Source organism: Oncorhynchus keta, chromosome 21 (genome assembly GCF_023373465.1).
Source record: "Oncorhynchus keta strain PuntledgeMale-10-30-2019 chromosome 21, Oket_V2, whole genome shotgun sequence".
NCBI lineage: Eukaryota > Metazoa > Chordata > Actinopteri > Salmoniformes > Salmonidae > Oncorhynchus > Oncorhynchus keta.
The window spans coordinates 50,974,155-50,995,819 of record NC_068441.1 but is presented as its reverse complement, the minus strand read 5'-3'; the positions used below and the strand labels follow the sequence as shown (position 1 = coordinate 50,995,819).

The window sequence follows — 21,665 nt, the reverse complement described above, 5'->3', positions numbered from 1 at the left end:
CAAGGGTTCTTTAGGGAGTACGGTTATCACCCTTCCAAAGAACCATTGAAGGGAAGGGTCAGTACGGTTAGTCATAGAAGGGCATCACCCCTTCAAAGAACCATTGAAGGGCTAGGGTTCTTTAGGGTCACGTTAGTCATAGAAGCATCACCCTTCCAAAGAACCATTGAAGGGCTAGGGTTCTTTAGGGTCAGTACGGTTAGTCATAGAAGCATCACCCTTCCAAAGAACCCTTGAAAGGGTTCTCAGTACGGTTAGTCATAGAAGCATCACCCTTCCAAAGTTCGAGGTTCTTTAGGGTCAGTACGGTTACTCATAGAAGCATCACCCTTCCAAAGAACCATTGAAGGGCTCCGAGGGTTCTTTAGGGTCAGTACGGTTAGTCATAGAAGCATCACCCTTCCAAAGAACCATTGAAGGGCTCCGAGGGTTCTTTAGGGTCAGTACGGTTACTCATAGAAGCATCACCCTTCCAAAGAACCATTGAAGGGCTCCGAGGGTTCTTTAGGGTCAGTACGGTTAGTCATAGAAGCATCACCCTTCCAAAGAACCCTTGAAGGGCTCCGAGGGTTCTTTAGGGTCAGTACGGTTACACATAGAAGCATCACCCTTCCAAAGAACCATTGAAGGGCTCCGAGGGTTCTTTAGGGTCAGTACGGTTACTCATAGAAGCATCACCCTTCCAAAGAACCCTTTTGAGGAACCCTCATTTTTAGTGTGTAATTTAGACATGTAACAAGGCTTAAAATAAACATGATGCTGCCCAACGGTCAAGTTTCTGAAGATTACAGGACTAGGACCACTAGGGATATCCACTGAGCTGTTTAGTTTAGGCTAATTCGTGACAACCTTGAATAGGGTGGAGGGTCTAAGCAGGACCAAATCCTTGAATAATACACACAGACAACACTAGAATAGGCTAGATCTCATCAATGGAATATTCTATAAAGACAATGGAAAGAAAAATGCCTTATTCAACGCCTTCAATGTTACATATCGTCAATGTAATATTCAAGCAATGGGAAGAAAAAAGCATTGTTAAAATGATTCTTGTTGAAATAGGCTGCAGTACATATCAAAAATGCAATATTCCAGAGCGCCAAGGCAACGGAAGAAAAATGGCCATTTCAGCTGATTTGTTTCTCCATTGAGACGATATGACGGCTGCCATGACAACAGACATACAGTCATCTAGATCTCCTCAATGTGAGATATGACGGTTGCCATGACAACAGACATACAGTCATCTAGATCTCCTCGATGTGAGATATGACGGTTGCCATGACAACAGACATACAGTCATCTAGATCTCATCGATGTGAGATATGACGGTTGCCATGACAACAGACATACAGTCATCTAGATCTCATCGATGTGAGATATGACGGTTGCCATGACAACAGACATACAGTCATCTAGATCTCATCAATGTGAGATATGACGGCTGCCATGACTACAGACATACAGTCATCTAGATCTCATCAATCTGAGATATGACGGCTGCCATGACTACAGACATACAGTCATCTAGATCTCCTCAATGTGAGATATGAGTATCTAGGATCAGCTAGACACAGTATCTAGGATTAGCTAGGATCCGCTAGTTACAGTAGACTCCAACATCATCATTAAGTTTCCTGACGACCCAACAGTGGTAGGCCTGATCACCAACAACGATGAGGGAGGAGGTCAGATACCTGGCAGTGTGGTGCCAGGACAACAACCTCTACCTCAACGTGATCAAGACAAAGGAGCTGATTGTGGACTACAGGAAAAGGAGGGCAGAACAGGCCCCCATTAACATCGGCAGGGCTGAAGTGGAGCGGGTCGAGAGTTTCAAGTTCCTTGGTGACCACATCACCAACAAACTATCATGGTCCAAACACACCAAGACAGTTGTGAAGAGGGGACAACAACACCTTTTCCCCCTCGGGAGACTGAAAAAATTTGGCATGGGTCCCCAGATCCTCAAAATGTTCTACAGCTGCACCATCGAGGACATCCTGATCAGTTGCATCACCGCCTGGTATGGCAACTGCTCTGCATCTGACCATAAGGCACTACAGAGGGTAGTGGATACGGTCCAGTACATCACTGAGGCCAAGCATCCTAACATCCAGGACCTCTATACCAGGCGGTGTCAGAGGATGACACAAAATATTGTCAAAGACTCCAGTATGCACTGTTCTCTGCTACCGCAAGGCAAGTTTTAACGGAGCGCCAAGTCTTGGACCAAAAGGCTCCTTAACAGTGACCCTCAAGCCATAAGACTGCTGAACAATTCATCAAATGCCCCCCCCCACCACCTGTTTATCATCAATGCATAATCACTTTACAAATTACCTTGACTAATCTGTACCCCGGCACATTGACTTGGCACCGGTACCCCGTGTATATAGCCTCGTCATTGTTTTGTCATTTTATTTTAGAATGATTTATTTTTTTCACTTTAGTTGATTTAGTCAATATTTTCTTAACTCCATTTCTTTAACTGCTTTGTTGGTTAAGCATTTCACAATAACACCTGTTATCGTTATCTACACCTGTTGTATTCCACGCATGTGACAAATACAATTTGATTTGAAATGTTGTAGGCCTAGGAGCTAATCAAATGATCCATCTAATCAATAATTACATTCCGATAGTAGGACCGAATTTGAAAAAAATACAATCTTGAAAGAGTGAACAAACTGTTACATCCCCACATATATATGTGTGTGTGTGTGTGTGTGTGTGTGTGTGTGTGTGTGTTTGTGTGTCCTGCCAACTGCCCCCAGCTGTCTGTCTGTCTCAGCATTGAGGGCATGGCTGGTGGTCCTTTGACCACACACAGACACACACACAGTTGGTAGGAGACAGTTGGTTGACAGCTGGCCTCTTCTGTCACAGCAGGCACAGCCTCCCGCCAAGCACCACTACCCCCCAGACAACGCCCCTACGGCTGGCTAAAGCACCCTGATACACCCTGCTAAACCGTAGTTAACCTCACTAGAACACTGGTACCCCCTACTAAACCCTAGCTAACCTCACTAGAACACTGATACACCCTGCTAAACCAGAGATAACCTCACATCTAGATCACTGATACACCCTGCTAAACTCACTAGAACACTGATACACCCTGCTAAACCCATGCTAACCTCACTAGAACACTGATACACCCTGCTAAACCCTAGCTAACCTCACTAGAACACTGATACACCCTGCTAAACCAGAGATAACCTCACAAGAACACTGATACACCCTGCTAAACCCTAGCTAAACTCACTAGAACACTGATACACCCTGCTAAACCCATGCTAACCTCACAAGAACACTGATACACCCTGCTAAACCAGAGCTAGCCTCACATCTAGAACACTGATACACCCTGCTAAACCCATGCTAACCTCACTAGAACACTGACACACCCTGTTAAACCCAAGCTAACCTCACTAGAACATTGGTACACCCTGCTAAACCCAAGCTAACCTCACTAGAACATTGGTACACCCTGCTAAACCCAAGCTAACCTCACATCTACAACAATGATACACCCTGCTAAACCCTGATCAACTCAAATCTGGAGCAGCTCACTGCTGAAATTCTTTCAATCCTTTAAGATATTGAATTTCCTTACATGACCAGCATGACCGAGAACAACGCTGCGTCCTGCAGCAATAGCTGTAATCATAGGACAACTATGATTTCACAATACTTACACCATGACCAAATTTCTACGTGTGGCCTAACCTATCACTGTATCAGACAATCTGCATAGCTTCCGGTCCCTTACCTGCTTGCCATACAGAATGCTGGTGTAGGTGTTACAAGTTCCTCAGCCTGGCTGTCACAACCATTGAGCAAGGACAGATGGCAGGGTGATTATACATCACTGTTTCCCCAGGCTCCAGGTCTGTAAAATCCTCTTCTTACTCTCTTATCAGAGACATAATACTGTACAAGAAACCAGCCCACCCCAGCCTGGCCGGCCCAGGCGACAGTCTACCCTCTCCTCCCATCTACCCTCTCCTCCCATCTACCCTCTCCCCCTCTCCTCCCATCTACCCTCTCCTCCAATCTACCCTCTCCTCCAATCTACCCTCTCCTCCCATCTACCCTCTCCTCCCATCTACCCTCTCCTCCCATCTACCCTCTCCTCCCATCTACCCTCTCCTCCCATCTACCCTCTCCCCCTCTCCTCCAATCTACCCTCTCCTCCCATCTACCCTCTCCTCCAATCTACCCTCTCCTCCCATCTACCCTCTCCTCCCATCTACCCTCTCCTCCCATCTACCCTCTCCTCCCATCTACCCTCTTCCCCATCTCCTTCCATCTACCCTCTCCTCCCATCTACCCTCTCCTCCCATCTACCCCTCTTCCCTACCCTCTCCTCCCATCTACCCCTCTTCCCATCTACCCTCTCCTCCCATCTACCCTCTCCTCCCATCCCTGGCTCCCCTGGCATCACTGGCTCTCCTGGCATCACTGGCTCTCCTGGCATCACTGGCTCCCCTGGCATCACTGGCTCCCCTGGCATCACTGGCTCCCCTGGCATCACTGGCTCCCCTGGCATCACTGGCTCCCCTGGCATCACTGGCTCCCCTGGCATCACTGGCTCCCCTGGCATCACTAGCTCCCCTGGCATCACTGGCACCCCTGCCCCACAGCCTCTTGACCTTGACAGGTCGTCATTGTAAATCATATATTTTTGACCTGCCTAATCAAAGCCATCTAAAAAAATATATAATATAGATTAAAAACAGCACATGTAAACCAACCAGGTGGGAGGCTTTCTGCTAAAATAACTATAAAAACAACAGTTCTGTGTTGGTACTATCCAATATCAAGGTCTAAAAACAACAGTTCTGTGTTAGTACTATCCAATATCAAGGTCTAAAAACAACAGTTCTGTGTTGGTACTATCCAATACCAAGGTCTAAAAACAACAGTTCTGTGTTGGTACTATCCAATATCAAGGTCTAAAAACAACAGTTCTGTGTTAGTACTATCCAATACCAAGGTCTAAAAACAACAGTTCTGTGTTAGTACTATCCAATATCAAGGTCTAAAAACAAATCAAGAGGAAAGGTTTTGGACATGGAAGAGTGAAGAGGCCTGGAGAAAAACATCTGAGTCTACGAATGGATGGATTACTGAAACTTCAAAGGCTCTCTCTCTCTCTCTCGTTTTCAAATTCTTTGTGGGTCTGTGAAATCTGAGGGAAATATGTCTCTCTAATATGGTCATACATTTGGCAGGAGGTTAGGAAGTGCAGCTCAGTTTCCACCTCATTTTGTGGGCAGTGAGCCCATAGCCTGTCTTCTCTTGAGAGCCATGTCTGCCTTCGGCGGCCTTTCTCAATAGCAAGGCTATGCTCACTGAGTCTGTACATAGTCAAAGCTTTCCTTAAGTTTGGGTCAGTCACAGTGGTCAGGTATTCTGCCACTGTGTACTCTCTGTTTAGGGACAAATAGCATTCTAGTTTGCTCAGTTTATTTGTTAATTCTTTCCAATGTGTCAAGTAATTGTCTTTTTGTTTTCTCATGATTTGATTGGGTGTAATTGTGCTGCTGTCCTTGGGCTCTGTGGGGTGTGTTTGTGTTTGTAACAGAGCCCCAGGACCAGCTTGCTTAGGAGGCTCTTCGCCAGGTTAATTTCTCTGTACGTGATGGCATCGTTGGAAGGTTGGGGAAATCGCTTCCTTTTAGGTGGTTAGCGAATTTAACGTCTCTTTTCTGGATTTTGACAAGTAGCGTTTATCGGCCTAATTCTTCTCTCCATGCATTATTTTGTGTTTTACGTTGTACACTGAGGATATTGTTTGCAGAATTCTGCAAGCAAGTCTCAATTTGGTATTTGTCCCATTTGGTGAATTCTTGGTTGGTGAGCGGACCCCAGACGTCACAACCATATAAAGGCAATGAGTTCTACAACTGATTCAAGTACTTTTAGCCAGATCCTAATTGCACCTGCCGGTGTTCCTGTACTTTTAGCCAGATCCTAATTGCACCTGCCGGTGTTCCTGTACTTTTAGCCAGATCCTAATTGCACCTGCCGGTGTTCCTGTACTTTTAGCCAGATCCTAATTGCACCTGCCGGTGTTCCTGTACTTTTAGCCAGATCCTAATTGCACCTGCCGGTGTTCCTGTACTTTTAGCCAGATCCTAATTGCACCTGCCGGTGTTCCTGTACTTTTAGCCAGATCCTAATTGCACCTGCCGGTGTTCCTGTACATTTAGCCAGATCCTAATTGCACCTGCCGGTGTTCCTGTACTTTTAGCCATATCCTAATTGCACCTGCCGGTGTTCCTGTACTTTTAGCCAGATCCTAATTGCACCTGCCGGTGTTCCTGTACTTTTAGCCAGATCCTAATTGCACCTGCCGGTGTTCCTGTACTTTTAGCCAGATCCTAATTGCACCTGCCGGTGTTCCTGTACTTTTAGCCAGATCCTAATTGTATGTTCCTTTTGATGCCTTGTCTCTCAGATCGTTCACAGATTTGTGGAAGTTAAATGTGGCGCTGATGTTTAGGCTAAGGTAGGTATAGTTTTTTGTGTGCTCTAGGGCAACGGTGTCTAGGTGGAATTTTGCATTTCTGGACCTGGGCAACTGGACCTTTTTTTGGAACACCATTATTTTAACATAATTTGTGCAGAAGATCTTGGTGCTGCTGTAGGCCCTCCTTGGTTGAGGACAGAAACAGCAAACAGTAGACATTTGACTTCAAAGTCTACTAGGGAGAGGCCGGGTGCGGCAGACTGTCCCAGTGCCCGGGTGCGGCAGACTGTCCCAGTGCCCGGGTGCGGCAGACTGTCCCAGTGCCCGGGTGCGGCAGACTGTCCCAGTGCCCGGGTGCGGCAGACTGTCCCAGTGCCCGGGTGCGGCAGACTGTCCCAGTGCCCGGGTGCGGCAGACTGTCCCCAGACTGACCCAGTGGCCGGATGCGGCAGACTGTCCCAGTGCCCGGGTGCGGCAGACTGTCCCAGTGCCCGGGTGCGGCAGACTGTTCCAGTGCCCGGGTGCGGTAGACTGTCCCAGTGCCCGAATGCCAGACTGTCCCAGTGGGTGCGGCAGACTGTCCCAGTGCCCGGGTGCGGCAGACTGTCCCAGTGCCCGGGTGCGGCAGACTGTCCCAGTGCCCGGGTGCGGCAGACTGTCCCAGTGCCCGGGTGCGGCAGACTGTCCCAGTGCCCGGGTGCGGCAGACTGTCCCAGTGCCCGGGTGCGGCAGACTGACCCAGTGCCCGGGTGCGGCAGACTGTCCCAGTGCCCGGGTGCGGCAGACTGTCCCAGTGCCCGGGTGCGGTAGACTGTTCCAGTGCCCGGGTGCGGTAGACTGTCCCAGTGCCTGAATGCGGCAGACTGTCCCAGTGCCCGGGTGCGGCAGACTGTCCCAGTGCCCGGGTGCGGCAGACTGACCCAGTGGCCGGATGCGGCAGACTGTCCCAGTGCCCGGGTGCGGCAGACTGTCCCAGTGCCCGGGTGCGGACTGTTCCAGTGCCCGGGTGCGGTAGACTGTCCCAGTGCCTGAATGCGGCAGACTGTCCCAGTGCCCGGGTGCGGCAGACTGTCCCAGTGCCCGGGTGCGGCAGACTGTCCCAGTGCCCGGGTGCGGCAGACTGTCCCAGTGCCCGGGTGCGGCAGACTGTCCCAGTGCCCGGGTGCGGCAGACTGTCCCAGTGCGCTCGCCAATTCATTGATTTATACACTGGAAATTACTCAGACATCGACTTCTTTTTGCTAAAAATTGTAATATGACATTTCCATAAGTATTCAGAGCCTTCACTCAGTACTTTGTTGAAGCACCTTTGGCAGCGAATACAGCATCGAGTCTTCTTAGGTATGACTCTACAAGCTTGGCACACTTGTATTTGGGGAGAGTTTCTCCCATTCTTCTCTGCACATTCTCTCAAGTTCTGTCAGGTTGGATGGGGAGCATTGCTGCAAAGCTATTTTCAGGTCTCTCCGGAGATGTTCGATCGGATGTTTAGGGTGTTTATGGTTGGATAAGTTACTCAAATCCTTTCTCAGGTTTGTGCTATCTTCATCAAACCGGTGGTCAATGTTGTTTTTATTAGGTTGTCTTAGGTAGTCTAACTAAAATTATTACATTTGACAGGGAAGCTGATCGGTCAAAAACACCACATTACCAAAAATATGTGGACACCTGCACATCAAAATCATGGACAATAATATGGAGTTGGTCCCCCCTTTGCTGCTATAACAGCATCCACTCTTCTGGGAAGGATTTCCACTAATGTTGGAACATTGCTGCGGGAACTTGCTTCCATTTCGTCAAAAGAGCATTAGTGAGGTTGGGCACTGATTAGGTCTGGCTCGCAGTCGGCATTCCAATTCATTCCGAAGGTGTTAGATGGGGTTGAGATCAGGGATCTGTACAAGCTAGTCAAGTTATTCCACAGAGATCTCGACAAACCATTTCTGTATGGACCTTGCTTTGTGCACGGGGACATTGTCATGTTGAAATAGGAAAGGGCCTTCCCCAAACTGTTGCCACAAAATTGGAAGCACAGACTTGTTTAGAATGTCATTGTATGTGGTAGCATTAAGATTTCCCTTCACTGGAACTAAAGTGGCCTAACTCGAACCATGAAAAACAGTCCCAGACCATTAGTCCTCCTCCACCAAACTTTACAGTTGGCACTATGCATTTTGGCAGGTAGAGTTTGCCTGGAATCCGCCAAATCCAGATTAGTTGGTCGGACTACCAGACGGTGAAGCGTTTGGGGGTCTCTCCAGTCTGGGAGGGGTGTCGTTGCTCCTGTGTGAAGTGCTGGGTCTGCGGTTGAGGGTGATGTCCTTCAGGGTCTTGGCACAGGTGGGAACTGCTGCCCTGTAAAGATGGACCTGGTCATAAAGGCTGTCCAAGTCCAGGGTGGAGTGATGGGCCACAGTCACGGGAAATGCTTGCATTCACCAGTAAGGTGCTATCTGTTTACGGTTGTAGGGGGGAAAGTGTTTTCGTGGTAGCAGGGTGGAGATAACCACTTTTGTATTGGTAAAAGTGGAAGAAGCTTTTTCAATCACTCCCTTGAGTGTTGTGACCTCTCTCTCTCTTCCTCTTCCTCTCCCTCTCAGAAAACACAAAACAAACTGTCTACTTTGAAAACTCAATCATATTTCTTTGAAAGTATTTTTTTTGTTTTCCCAAAGCTGTACATTTCCAAGGTCTTGCCTCAAGGAGAATGCCAGTCTGTGAGTGCTGCTAGGCTGCTAAGCTATCTTCCACAAGGACCTAGGGGGGAAAAAAACATGTTAGCCTTCACTTCAGAAAAATATCACAAGTCAAGGCATGACGTGGTTTCAGTGGAAGTGGAGAAGCCGGCGTTTTAATGCAGACACACCTGGTTTGCTGGAACTGGCAAATGCCACAACCTGAACCGGGTTCAGATAGCATCGAGCTGGTTAGATGAACCGACTACAGATAGCATCTAGCTGGTTAGATGAACCGACTACAGATAGCATCTAGCTGGTTAGATGAACCGACTACAGATAGCATCTAGCTGGTTAACATATCTGAACCGACTACAGATAGCATCTAGCTGGTTAACATATCTGAACCGACTACAGATAGCATCTAGCTGGTTAACATATCTGAACCGACTACAGATAGCATCTAGCTGGTTAACATATCTGAACCGACTACAGATAGCATCTAGCTGGTTAACATATCTGAACCGACTACAGATGTCTTAGCTGGTGCTCCCCCTCTCTATACCAGCTTAGAAACAGTTGTTTCCTGGATGGTCAATAAGCCATATGTTAGAAATAGATAAAACATCACAGGCCTCTAAAGCCCCCTAGCCCTAGCCCTGCCCTCCAAACCCCCCTAGCACTGCCCTCCAAACCCCCTAGCACTGAAACTAGCCCCCTCCAAACCCCGAGCAGCCCTGGCGCTGCCCTCCAAACCCCCTCTGAAACTCCCCTAGCCCTGGCGCTGCCCTCCAAACCCTCCTAGCCCTGGCCTCCAAACCCCCCCTCGCACGCAAACTGCCCTCCAAACCCTGGCGCGTAGCCCTGGCCTCCAAACCCCCCTCGCACTGCCCTCCAAACCCCCCTAGCCCTGGCCTCCAAACCCCCCTAGCCCTGGCCTCCAAACCCCCCTAGCCCTAATACCTTTTTTGTACTATTGGTTAGAGCCTGTATGTAAGCATTTCACTGTAAGGTCTGGTCTACCTACACCTGTTGTATTCGGCGCACGTGACAAATAAACTGATTGATTACCTTCTTTGAATGTTTTCTGTCTTTTCATAAATGGTTGGTAGTGTAGGCTACATAGAACCACTTTAGTATTTTTTCTAAGATTTACACATTAGACCAATATACCAACCTCCTTACCACGCCCGATGAAAATCAATCAGACAATTAATTCCTGTCTTTCCAACGGCAAAGCGAGGCAAGCCCTTAACCTGACGCTGTGTGACGCCATTGGGTTAGTCATCGCTGGCGGCATTGTGACTGTTAACGTTCTGATTGAAGGAATGCGTGTTGTCGTTGGTGTTCAGTGACGATGGGCTTCACAGTAAAACACAGGGCCCATTCTGTCTCACCATCACTAGCTCTTTCAACTGAGACAACAACAAAAAAAAAATGGGGGACACTGAGTCTCTCTGTGCTCCCAGTGCTTACATTCCTGCAGCCTTGTGAAATGTGTGACAGAAAGCCTTTACTTAAAGGCTGTGTGTGTGTGTGTTTGAACTAGTAGAGGGTGTGTGTGTGTTTGTGTGTGTGTGTGCATATATGCATGCCTGTCCATGCATGCATAGCCTGTGTGTGTGTATTGTGGGGTGACGATGAGTGAGTGAGTAAAGTAAAACCCTCCAACCAGGAACAATGTCCTCTATTTAAGTGTAAAGACACTGGTCAGTGTGAAAACAGAGCTGTGCTGTTTAACTGTGAGAAGTAGCATAGCCATGTTTTCTGCTTCCCCTCTGGACCGCTCTATTGACAGAGACAACACACCAAATGGCCCCCTATTCCCTACATTGTACACTACTTCCCTATGGGCCCTGGTCAAAAGTAGTGCACTATATAGGGAATAGGGTGTTATTTAAGACACATTCCAGAAAATCATGGCTTCAATACCAATAGCCAGGTGGAAGATGTCATTGTTTGTCTCCATCAAACAGGTTAGCTCTAGTTCAACAACTCCTGTCATATAGGCTAACAGTTGTGTGCTGTAAATACCCAACAGCCCAAGTGTCGCAGCGGTCCAAAGCACTGCATCTCAGTGCTAGAGGTGTCACTACAGACCCTGGTTCGATCCCGGGCTGTATCACAACCAACCGTGATCGGGACTCCCATAGGGCGGCGTACAATTGGCTCAGCGTCGTCCGGGTTTGGCCGGGTGTAGGCAGCCATTGTAAAATAAGAATTTGTTCTTAACTGACTTGTCTAGATAAATAAATAAAAATGTCCTCCATACTTCATTTAACCTTTAGTTATACAGGTTATTCTCATTGAGATCAAATCTATGCTGTGAGACAGACCTATATACAACCGAGTCCTCTACCTTAGTACCATAATAGAACAGAACGGAACTTCAACTTTTAATTTGGCATCACTGTACAAGAATGAAAAAGGATCACAAAAACAAACCAGATGTAGCAACAAAATGGCTAACCAATAAGTTACTGATAGTACCCCACCCAAAACACAAAGGGTTCCATGATGTTAAAATGGCTAACCAGTAAGTTACTGATAGTACCCACCCAAAACACAAAGGGTTCCATGATGTTAAAATGGCTAACCAGTAAGTTACTGATAGTACCCACCCAAAACACAAAGGGTTCCATGATGTTAAAATGGCTAACCAGTAAGTTACTGATAGTACCCACCCCAAAACACAAAGGGTTCCATGATGTTAAAATGGCTAACCAGTAAGTTACTGATAGTACCCACCCAAAACACAAAGAGTTCCATGATGTTAAAATGGCTAACCAGTAAGTTACTGATAGTACCCACCCAAAACACAAAGGGTTCCATGATGTTAAAATGGCTAACCTGTAAGTTACTGATGGTACCCCACCCCAAAACACAAAGGGTTACATGATGTTAAAATAGCTAACCAGTAAGTTACTGATAGTACCCACCCAAAACACAAAGGGTTCCATGATGTTAAAATGGCTAACCAGTAAGTTACTGATAGTACCCACCCAAAACACAAAGGGTTCCATGATGTTAAAATGGCTAACCAGTAAGTTACTGATAGTACCCACCCAAAACACAAAGGGTTCCATGATGTTAAAATGGCTAACCAGTAAGTTACTGATAGTACCCACCCCAAAACACAAAGGGTTCCATGATGTTAAAATGGCTAACCAGTAAGTTACGGATAGTACCCACCCAAAACACAAAGGGTTCCATGATGTTAAACTGGCTAACCAGTAAGTTACTGATAGTACCCACCCAAAACACAAAAGGTTCCATGATGTTAAAATGGCTAACCAGTAAGTTACTGATAGTACCCACCCAAAACACAAAGGGTTCCATGATGTTAAAATGGCTAACCTGTAAGTTACTGATAGTACCCCACCCCAAAACACAAAGGGTTCCATGATGTTAAAATGGCTAACCAGTAAGTTACTGATAGTACCCACCCCAAAACACAAAGGGTTCCATGATGTTAAAATGGCTAACCTGTAAGTTACTGATAGTACCCCACCCAAAACACAAAGGGTTCCATGATGTTAAAATGGCTAACCAGTAAGTTACTGATAGTACCCACCCAAAACACAAAGGGTTCCATGATGTTAAAATAGCTAACCAGTAAGTTACTGATAGTACCCACCCAAAACACAAAGGGTTCTATGATGTTAAAATGGCTAACCAGTAAGTTACTGATAGTACCCACCCAAAACACAAAGGGTTCCATGATGTGAAAATGGCTAACCAGTAAGTTACTGATGGTACCCCACCCCAAAACACAAAGGGTTCCATGATGTTAAAATGGCTAACCAGTAAGTTACTGATAGTACCCACCCAAAACACAAAGAGTTCCATGATGTTAAAATGGCTAACCAGTAAGTTACTGATGGTACCCCACCCCAAAACACAAAGGGTTCCATGATGTTAAAATGGCTAACCAGTAAGTTACTGATGGTACCCCACCCCAAAACACAAAGAGTTCCATGATGTTAAAATGGCTAACCAGTAAGTTACTGATGGTACCCCACCCCAAAACACAAAGGGTTCCATGATGTTAAAATAGCTAACCAGTAAGTTACTGATAGTACCCACCCAAAACACAAAGAGTTCCATGATGTTAAAATGGCTAACCAGTAAGTTACTGATGGTACCCCACCCCAAAACACAAAGAGTTCCATGATGTTAAAATGGCTAACCAGTAAGTTACTGATGGTACCCCACCCCAAAACACAAAGGGTTCCATGATGTTAAAATAGCTAACCAGTAAGTTACTGATGGTACCCCACCCCAAAACACAAAGGGTTCCATGATGTTAAAATGGCTAACCATTGAAACCATTCAGGGTAATAAAGTTGTCCCAGTGGTGTTGTGTTAATGTAGCTGTACTAATGATAGCCTCACCCAGAGTCACCTTGCCTGCATCCCAAATTGCCATTCAGTGCATTTCATTTGACCAGGGTCCATAGGGAAGTAGTGCACTATATAGGGAATAGGGTGCCATTTTGGGATCCACTCCTTACATAGCAGGCACCCTTTCATGTTGAACACAACATGAAACGATCACCCTGGAAACAATATCTGACCTCATATAGGCTATTATCAGAACTCTTTCATCTACTATAGGCTACCGGATATAGGCTATTATCAGAACTCTTTCATCTACTATAGGCTAGGCTACCGGATATAGGGGAGTTTCAGTTAATTATCAATGTGATGCTCTGGTTCATTTCCGACTATGTAAACTCCTCCTTTATTTATTTAACTGGGCAAGTCAGTTAAAGAACAAATTCTTATTTACGATGACGGCCTAGGAACAGTGGGTTAACAGATTTTTAACTTGTCAGCTTGGTGATTCGTTCTAGCAACCTTTCGGGTTACTGGACCAACGCTCTAACCAATAGGCTACCTGCCGCATATGGGCAGACAATGATTGGATAACTCAGTGTGCTGTTACTCGATTGATTTAGAACTAAGCCTAGTTTTACAATTGTAAAAACGGGCCATTCACTTGGCTACCTTCACTAGTAGTAAACATAAGAGCCCCTAGACCTAAACAATGTGTTTCTTACAACATCAGGCTCAGAATCACACACAACTACCCTCTTGCTACCCGAAACCCACCTCCTCTCACCTAGATCACAACACACACACACACACACACACACACACACACACACACACACACACACACACACACACACACACACACACACACACACACACACACACACACTTCTCCAAAAATGACCATTCACAGATGTCAAAGAGCACCTCTATCCACTGGCTGTGCAGTGCTGGAGAACGAAGCATCTCACTATACTACTACTGTCGAGCTACTGCTTCTCACTGCGGACAGAGCGGCTCGGGGCTAAAAGCTGCTCTCAGTTAAGAATATTAGTGACGGAGGATTATCTGTAGAGAGAATGATGAGATCAGATAATATAGGATAACATGGTTGTAATGACTCCTAAACACACAATCAGGACGTTACACAAAGACACAACAACAACAGAGGAGAATAACACAGCTCTAACAACCTGACAATTCTTACAGATACTATGTGGAGGTTTAGTTGCTAGACCAGGTCTAATTGTTTCCTGCCAAATGTTGGTTTGAGTGTTGGCTGTAATTCAGAGTTTTGTGCTTCAACAAGCTATAGCATTTGTAAAAATGTAACTTGCACAGGGAAAATGTGACTACAGTCTGGAGCCCTGGTTTCTTATTCTATAAAGATGTGGGATGATTCATGAAAACAAGAGAAACCAAAGACTGTGAAAATGCTTCATCCACATTTATGATCCGTGGGAGAGAGAGAGAGAGAATGTCCTCTGTCAGATTAAAGTGTCAACAGTGGTTCAGTAGCTCTACTTCTACTGCTACAATGCACACTGTCTGGAAGTCCAGGCTAACTAATGCTGTGTTTTCAGCCAATATCTATCCCGCCTTTGTGACTAGTCTGCCTATACAACTACATTAACCATGAACATTTTGAAAGGTATTGAATAAGCTAAGGTAAAAAATTAAAAGCCTTCGAAGGAATATCGATTAGAAGCGACAGAAAAAACATCAACGTTTTAGCCTACAGTAGAAACAAAGTAAACCACACAATGCTTCCATCAGGCCTTGTAAAACAAGTCTATCTGTGCACCATTTGAGAACCAGCTAAGTTTCAACAGGGAGTCTCATCTCAGGAGAGACCTCGAAGGCAGATGAATCAGAATGTCGTTTTCTTCTAAAGAGACATTCTAACATTCTATACAATTCCAGCATAGAACTTTAGATATTCCTTTTGGACCCAATACCAAAGTTATGCCTACCAAGAACCATAATCAGCTTGTCCTTGTAGGTAAAAAAACAAAACACTTTGTAGTTCTAGGAGGAACAGCAAACAAAATAACCCCCAAATAACCTTTTTATTTTGCCTTTATTTAGGCCTAAGCAGGAAGCCTAAGTCAACGAGAACATATATTTTACAATACAGACTTTAACCATTTTAATTATTTTTTTTAAAAAGTGTGTAACGTGTATACCTTTGTTGCTTTCTAGTGCTTCAGTGCAGCACCCCTGACTGATCATCACGGCTCCCTCCCAAACCTTGCCCATAGCCTTTAAGACAACCCCACCGCAGGTTATTTACAACCATCAGAGTATGTAGGTTAGGCTCCAACGCTCCAGCTGAAGTGGGAACTACTATACCGTCCTGTGTGCTGATGCAGACAAAGGCCTGCATTCAAATGGCACCCTATTCCCTTTATAGTGCACTACTTTAGACCAGGGTCAGTAGGACTCTGGCACCCTATTCCCTTTATAGTGCACTACTTTAGACCAGGGTCAGTAGGACTCTGGCACCCTATTCCCTTTATAGTGCACTACTTTAGACCAGGGTCAGTAGGACTCTGGCACCCTATTCCCTTTATAGTGCACTACTTTAGACCAGGGTCAGTAGGACTCTGGCACCCTATTCCCTTTATAGTGCACTACTTTAGACCAGGGTCAGTAGGACTCTGGCACCCTATTCCCTTTATAGTGCACTACTTTAGACCAGGGTCAGTAGGACTCTGGCACCCTATTCCCTTTATAGTGCACTACTTTAGACCAGGGTCAGTAGGACTCTGGCACCCTATTCCCTTTATAGTGCACTACTTTAGACCAGGGTCAATAGGACTCTGGCACCCTATTCCCTTTATAGTGCACTACTTTAGACCAGGGTCAGTAGGACTATGGCACCCTATTCCCTTTATAGTGCACTACTTTAGACCAGGGTCCTGAGTGTCTGTAGTGTGAGTATGGGTATTCATCGTTACCCCATGAGACACACAAACACACAGACACAAAGACGTACACACACTTGTACACAAACAGAGAGAGTTCAAACCCCTGTGACAAGGTTCACCTGAGAGCACTACAATTATGAATCAACACTGAACCGAAGAGTCCATGGAAGTACTCTGTCATGTTCACACGATTATAATGATAAACACCTTCATGATGTATTAGGCTAATGGAGAGGTGGTACTACTATATTACTACATGATGTATTAGGGTCATGGAGAGGTGGTACTACTATATTACTACATGATGTATTAGGGTCATGGAGAGGTGGTACTACTATATTACTACATGATGTATTAGGGTCATGGAGAGGTGGTACTACTATATTACTACATGATGTATTAGGGTAAGGGAGAAGTGGTACTACTATATTACTACATGATGTCTTAGGGTCATGGAGAGGTGGTACTATATGATGTATTAGGGTAATGTAGAGGTGGTACTACTATATTACTACATGATGTATTAGGGTAAGGGAGAAGTGGTACTACTATATTACTACATGATGTCTTAGGGTCATGGAGAGGTGGTACTACTATATTACTACATGATGTATTAGGGTCATGGAGAGGTGGTACTACTATATTACTACATGATGTATTAGGGTAAGGGAGAAGTGGTACTACTATATTACTACATGATGTCTTAGGGTCATGGAGAGGTGGTACTATATGATGTATTAGGGTAATGTAGAGGTGGTACTACTATATTACTACATGATGTATTAGGGTCATGGAGAGGTGGTACTACTATATTATTACATGATGTTTTAGGGTCATGGAGAGGTGGTACTACTATATTATTACATGATGTATTAGGGTAAGGGAGAAGTGGTACTACTATATTACTACATGATGTCTTAGGGTCATGGAGAGGTGGTACTATATGATGTATTAGGGTAATGTAGAGGTGGTACTACTATATTACTACATGATGTATTAGGGTAAGGGAGAAGTGGTACTACTATATTACTACATGATGTCTTAGGGTCATGATGTCTTATGGTATTGGTAATGAGGTGGTACTACTATATTACTACATGATGTATTAGGGTATGGAGAGGTGGTACTACTATATTACTACATGATGTAATGTAGGGAGAAGTGGTACTACTATATTACTACATGATGTCTTAGGGTCATGGAGAGGTGGTACTATATTACTACATGATGTATTAGGGTCATGGAGAGGTGGATGATGTTTTAGGGTCATGGAGAGGTGGTACTACTATATTATTACATGATGTTTTAGGGTCATGGAGAGGTGGTACTACTATATTACTACATGATGTATTAGGGTAAGGGAGAAGTGGTACTACTATATTACTACATGATGTCTTAGGGTCATGGAGAGGTGGTACTATATGATGTATTAGGGTAATGTAGAGGTGGTACTACTATATTACTACATGATGTATTAGGGTAAGGGAGAAGTGGTACTACTATATTACTACATGATGTATTAGGGTCATGGAGAGGTGGTACTCCATGATGTATTAGGTCATGGAGAGGTGGTACTACTGGTCCTACTGTAGCTCAGTTGGTAGAGCATGGCGCTTGTAACGCCAGGGTAGTGGGTTCGATTCCCGGGACCACCCATACGTAGAATGTATGCACACATGACTGTAAGTCGCTTTGGATAAAAGCGTCTGCTAAATGGCATATATTACTACTATATTACTAGTCTATGCTGTGTGCAAACATGACATTTCTGCAACCCAAACGGCAACCTATGCGCTCATACATCGTGCGCTACTTTTGACCAGAGCCCTCTATGGGCCCTCTATGGGCCCTCTATGGGCCCTCTATGGGCCCTGGTCAAAAGTACACTCCTAGAAAAAAAAACATATTCAAAAGGGGTTCTTCGACTATCCCCATAGGATAACCCTTTTTGGTTCCAGGTACAATCCCTTTGGGTTCCATGTAGAACCCTCTGTGAAAGGGGTTTTACATGGAACCCAAAAGAGTTCTCCTGGGAACCAAAAAGGGATCTTCAAAGGGTTCTCCTATGGGGACAGCCGAAAGAACCCTTTTAGGTTCTAGATTGCACATTTTTTTTCTAAGGGTGTAATGCACTACATAGGTAATAAGGCTTCATTCGGGACGCATATATTGTTTTCAGTTTCCAGAAGGAATTCCATGTTTATACTATAAGCACTTAAGGATTGTATAATTACAGAACAAAACTACAGCACTGTTGCTTCATGAAATAGTGAAGGCATAGAAATGATTGGCCAAGCCAAATCATTTTATTTATTTATATATATATATATATATATAGGCTCCAATAGTGAAACCACCGAAAGTAGAGAGCCACAAACCAATTTTTTTTAAACAACACTTTTGAAAATAGGACACGCTGAGACATAATTGTATAAAGCTCTTGTCTCTCGATATGGGCCATTGTTGTTCATTATTAGAAACAGTTTAGGCTTCAGAATGCAATGCCACTCCTAGCAGGCCAGTAGCCAAGGTTGATGGACTTAAACAGTATCTAAATAGCTATGATAAAATGTGAATGATTCCCTCATGAATCAGAACACTAAACAAACACACACACTGATCTATTGGGTGTCTATTGGGTTCAGTGAAAACACAAATCAATTGCTCTTCCTAAGTGTTTAAGTGCACCTTGGGGGGGGGACACTTCTGAGAAGGAACCTAAAAATAGCAGCCTACGCTCCCACACCAATGCCTTGAAAAGCAAACAAATTATAGTTTATCCACTTACAACAGTGTGAGGTTATCAAGACAATATTTAAAAATAGTAAAAAAAATAAAAAAAACAGAATGAACGTGTATTTGATATCCTCCATAAATGTTTCCCTGCTGTACGTTCAGCCTCAGACTGAGAGAAAGCATTTTGCGTTAGGTCAATAGAAATAATATAGATATCCCCCAACTGGAAGGTTTCAAACGTCTCCATGGAGAACTGGTACGTGAGTAAAATATTAAAACACATCCCACGGTAACATTACAACACACTCTTACCATTGAAACAATCGTACACCAGTGTTATTTTCCCTGTAAATCAAACAGTATAGCCAAGCTGTAGCGAGATAATTGCGCTACATTGTAACATTGCGGTATGACTTTACAGAGCGGTGATGAACGTAATAAGATGTATTGTCATTTTTTGATACAATGTTACTAAATTGGGTGGTTTCAAAAGGGGCTCGCTCTCGCGTAACGCAAGGCAATGTAACAGCTGTAAACCTACATGAAAGAAATAGCTACTGCCTCCCACTAGCCTGTCATAATGTGGAATTGGATCGAGCTAGATAAATCATGTTTTCAGCATGTCAGAGGCAACCGTGTAACAACATTGGGTAACATCAACCAGTAGGCTTTATTCAACAAAACCCATCTATATGTTCTACCTATAAGAGAAAATAAGCAATAAGTCTAGAGACCCAGCCTATCCAACATTAGATAAGTTCTGGTGACTGTAATGTGATCTAATAAACTATTCAACAACAACAACACCTCAGACCATTTGCAAGGTAGGCCCTGAAAAGTAGCAAACCATTGTAATAATGTTGACACAACACAGTTCTCGCTATAGCCCTTGCAGATCTCTCTGTACATTCCTTGCAAGTGATGTCAATAGCTTTAAAAAACATTAACTAGCCAATTCACCCACGAAACCAGTGCCTGATTTGGACTAAAATAGGTTCCGGTATTCCGGAGCTCCACGATACATTTGAGCTAATATTCTATTCGAGGAACAGGAGCTCAAGCAGTAGAACATTTTAGGTGCCAGTACTCAAGCTCCTGTGAGCTCCTGTCCAAGTCAAGCACTGCCCGAAACCCATGATATTAGGTGAAATAAAGAAAGTCAATTCATGTTATTAGCTAGCGAACACCATATCGAACAGTCACCACATATCTACTTGCAATGCACCTGTTTTTAGTCCCGTTTTGAAAGCCAGGAAACGACCAGCAGCGACTTGACTGACACCAGCAGCTGCAAAGGGGCAAAACAAGTCTGAAATAGAAGCGAGCTAACAGCAGGCAGAAGGCTCGGAATGATTAGGTCACTGCCGAGGAGGACCCAGCTCGGACAACGCTGGATCGCTAGCCAGATCTCTGCTCATGACTTTGGCAAGTTTGCCATTCTGTAGCTAATGGCACGAAGTAGGTCGCTACACTGAGACACTTGCCCGATCCATGCTCGTTTGGCAAGCTAAATGGCGTGTGTGTATATATATATATATCAAACGCAGTCGTGTGTTGCCCGTACCCTCATATTTGTATCCATAGAGGGGAGGGGAATAATTATCACTCTCTCCATCTCCTTGAAAGTATTTTTATCCTGAAATGGAACACTTTCACTGACGGAGCAGGCAGACTCGATCAGTGGATCCAAGAATCAAATGTCACATAGAAGACAAGATAAGATATTTTAAAAATATAAAGCCCTTATATCGGAAACTGACCTTTTAATCTGCGCATATATTATATTCCTTGAAATCCTCTTCTTTGTAGCGGGATTGAAAAGATCACTACGGGAACAGACTGGTTTGGGAGTGAGACACTCCTTCTCGGGACGTCTCCGACTAAAAAAAACAAAGGTGTCAGGTCTACTTGCGTTCGGCTGTTGCCTTTTTCCTTGGACCTTGAGTTAAAGTGACAGTCTCCACACGAGGCTTGTGTCGGGTCCACCACCTTTTTGGAAAGCAACAGCCCCAACCTACTAAAAAACGCGCCACTGGTATTAGATTACAAGTCCTACTTGGCTTCTCTGCGATGGTATGTAGGCTACTGCTGGGCTGGAAATCAAGTTTACAACAAAAAAACCGAAGCATATGAAGCCAGGGGCAATCACATGACGAGCTAGGTGGCAAAAACAACCTTCCGGATCAACTAGAGAGGTATAATTACAGCCATTTATCCCGCTCTCTCTCCCCGATGCGCACACTAAGTGTCTGCTAGCGAGGTCTTTGAGCTCTGTCTGAGAAGAGAGCCTGTAGGAATGAATTCCCGTCCCCCGGTCTGAAGAGGGAGGGACGGATGGTGGGCAGCGCCTCGAATTACTCCGCCTCCACATTCTCTCTTCATTTATTTACAACCTTCTCAAATTCACTGTGTATGGGGTCAATATCACGCCGTATGGATTCAAGTCGAAATAAAATAAATCGTGAACATGAAAAATAAAGTTGAGAATGTAAACATTGTATTTTC

At 44.8% G+C, this 21,665-nt stretch overlaps 1 protein-coding gene across 2 annotated transcripts in view; it reads right to left on the bottom strand.

Annotated features, from left to right (window-relative positions):
• The window catches only part of dag1 (dystroglycan 1), a 67,707-nt gene extending 46,247 nt beyond the window's left edge, over window positions 1-21,460 (bottom strand). Inside the window, exon 1 of one of the 2 annotated variants that reach the window (XM_052474147.1) lies at window positions 20,921-21,460. The gene's annotated coding sequence lies outside the window, so the exon portion shown is untranslated. Of the gene's footprint in view, window positions 1-20,385; window positions 20,657-20,920 lie in introns of those variants that run through there. The other variant, XM_052474148.1, reaches the window with a different exon arrangement.
• Window positions 21,461-21,665: the final 205 nt, after the last annotated feature.